Source organism: Solanum stenotomum, unplaced genomic scaffold (assembly GCF_019186545.1).
Source record: "Solanum stenotomum isolate F172 unplaced genomic scaffold, ASM1918654v1 scaffold1990, whole genome shotgun sequence".
Lineage (NCBI taxonomy): Eukaryota > Viridiplantae > Streptophyta > Magnoliopsida > Solanales > Solanaceae > Solanum > Solanum stenotomum.
The window spans coordinates 1-3,251 of NW_026025772.1; the positions used below are offsets into that span (position 1 = coordinate 1).

At 32.2% G+C, this 3,251-nt stretch overlaps 1 long non-coding RNA gene across 1 annotated transcript; it reads right to left on the reverse strand.

Moving 5' to 3' along the window:
- Positions 1-754, reverse strand: LOC125850874 (uncharacterized). The gene is made up of 3 exons (XR_007444853.1): positions 604-754; positions 124-250; positions 1-43 (listed from the first exon to the last, which is right to left on the reverse strand). It is a non-coding gene; the product is annotated as an uncharacterized LOC125850874 (long non-coding RNA).
- Positions 755-3,251: the final 2,497 nt, after the last annotated feature.

Below are 3,251 nucleotides of genomic sequence, written 5' to 3' on the forward strand. Positions count from 1 at the left end.
AGGAGGATCAAAGTGAGGACCAGGCAAAAGCTTGTTGATATCACTGCAACAACACAAGTCATTAGATGTAGGGAATTCAAAGGATTAGCCTGAAAAAGTTATTTAAGAAAACAAGTGAGGTACTTGTAGACAAGTAGAACAGCTATGTAAAGGTCTTCAAACTTGAGATAAGCTTTTCCTGTTTCATCTTTGAAACGATAAAACACCTTATCTGTTATCTTCCGCATCTGTCTTTCTCTCCATTGCTTGCCTGCAACAAATAGTCAACAACAACAACACACGCGGTGAAATTCCACAAGTAGGGTCTGAAGAGGGTAGTGTGTACATAAACCATACCCCTTACCCCGTGGAGGCAGAGATATTGTTTTCGATAAACCGTTGGCTCAAGTATTGCATAGCAGAGCGGTTTGACAAAGAACATACCGATGTAACCAAACAAGCAGAAAATTAAAATATAAATCGTAATATCAACTTCATCCAGTGTAACCAAGATCGATTGTGACTACAAATTTGAGCTAGAATAGATCACAAACAAGATGCAAACTACATGATTTGTGAATTAAAGAAGCATAATCATATAAGAAGATGATATAAATTAATTACCTTGAAATTTTTCAAGAATTTGTCCCATGGCTTAGAGATAAGATCAGTATTGAGTATATTTTTGGGATGAAAAATAGTAAGAATGATTGGAAATGGAGAAGCTTACAAAGTCTTGCAAGTTATGTGAGGAAATCGAAGCCAATGTGATGTTGTCATGTGGCAAAACAAACGTAAGGCACAGGATCCACTTTTCAATTGCGATATTTTATAAACAGAAACTACGAAAAGGTCTCCATCGGAAAGTTTTTTATGATTTCTCTCCCTAATTATAAATTCAGATTCGCCCTTTTGAGAGTAGGTTTTTATTAACTACTCTCTTTTTATATTAGTTATCATTATGCTAAAAATAATTATTCTATTTTACTAAAATAAAAAAACATTAATTAAGGTTTTTCTATATTACTGTTGCAATTAATTCTTTGTAGAAGTGTTCACATTTGTATTTATTTGTAAAATTTACAAGAAGTTTTTAAAGGGATAATTAGTAAAAATATCTTTTTATTTATGATTTTTTAAGCATCGTGCAAAATGAAAAATGATCCCCTAATATGAAACAAATGAAATACTTTTAGAGTCCCATTAATTAGATTCTCATTGGATAGGGGCCCATCTGGGAGTATAGCATTCTCCTTATTTAGTATCTTTTTATATTCAGCATTTAAAACCGCGGCCTTTAATTAAGAAAAGGACAGTCTCATTTATTATATCACATTTTTTTGCGCTGTGTGATGATTTTTACTTTGATCAATTTTTTTTTTAAAAATATTTCGCTGATATGTTTGAGCTAGTAAGTTAATCAATTTAACTAATATTTACACATTGCATTTCAATATTTAAAAATATTATTGTTGATTTAGATTTCATACGTAAGTTCAATAGTATTACAACAACAAAATTAAGGGATATATCATGCTTTTTTCCTTATTATTAGATTATCCGTTAATATCGAGGATAACTATTTTCATGACTTCCATTTAGATTGACTTAATCACACCAGTATTCCCTGCATTTTATGATGGCATAATACATAAATTGGACCCTTAACTTGGCTTCAAATTATAACTTTGACCTTTAACTTTGTGAGTGCACAAATAGGCACTTTAATTATCCAAAACTTAAACAAAAAAACACTCGGATCCTACCTGGCAAAATGCGTGAAATAAACTCAAATTAGGCGCGTCAAATGTAAAAATCGAGGGGCCCAACAGTAAAAAAAACATTGAAAGGACAATTAAACCCTCTTTATATTTTTTTAACAATTTTCCCCTTTTTTTGCATTATTTGTTGTTCACTGCAAAATGCAAGTGACATTTAATAAATTTTTTTGTTATTGCGAAAAAAAATTATAATGAAGTTTTTTTTTGGCAAGATGGGTGAGTATATACTTGTAAAAGTCGAATGCAATTTAAGTTCAAAGGTTCTCGATCAATGAATCCGATCCACACTTAAGGAACTCCTTACATTTTGATTAGGTATCAGATTGCTACTCAAATTTGACAAAAATCTCTAAAAAATTCATTCAGACAATTTATCAAACACTTTAAGTGCACCATTTTACTTAATAATTTTTAGCACTGTATGTTCATTTTTTGGCCTCCAAAAATTCATAATTGTAATTTGCTATTCACTATGACAATCACAATACACAAAACACCCTGTTTTTTCCATTAAGTATTTGACAACTTAAAGCACAAATACACTTTAACTAAAGAAAAGAAGGAGAAGTTCATTGATTCTCGTGTCTTCCCATATTTATGGGCTGCTCTGAAATAATTTTGCAACAAAANGAACCCAGCCGTTCTCCTTCTTCCTCACACCGGAGCACAACCCATGAAGCGAACTAGCTTCGAGCTCGCTAAACCCACCAAATACCCGACCCCAAACCCATCAGATCCGCCATCTCCGGCGAGAATCATCACGAAACAACACTACTGCAACCAGCAGCTCGAACCAGACACAAAACAGCAACCAAATGACCCCCCAAACCCCATGAAAGCAGACCCAATGAGCTCCAAGCTAGCAAAACCATTAGGAGGAATTAATTTTGATTCTTGTATATAAATTAAAATTAATTTTGATTTTTTTAAGTTCTAAAATGACGTGTAAAATATTTAATTAGTTGGCAGTCATTGAGTGGCTCACTAATACACGTGGGAGCGTTTGCATTTCACGCTCTTTGGCTCCAAAAATCATGTGTTTATTTATTTAAAGGTAGGATAGTTAAAGTGCCTATTTGTGCATTATGAAAGTTGGAGGTCAAAGTTAAAATTTGAAGCCAAGTTTAGGGGCCAATATATGTATTATGCCTTTTATGATTTATGCATACTTTCCTGAAAGGTTATTATACACAATCGTACCACATATATCTCTGAAAAACTGTTTTCAAAGCTTGAACTCATGACCTCTTATTAGTTAAGTGCGCTAACTGTAATCAAATAACAACGCTAATAAAATATAGAAAGTGTTTCGAAAGACACTGACTACCTGCTTATTTGATCCCATGATAATTTTCTTTAAAAAAATTGAGTGCGTTGGTTAATTGTTTAATTTTGTTAGTTTTAAGGACCAAATTCACGTATTTAAAGTAATTAAAAATCAAATATGCTTAAGTCAAATTACATAAGAATCAAAATTAGAATAAAGCTATA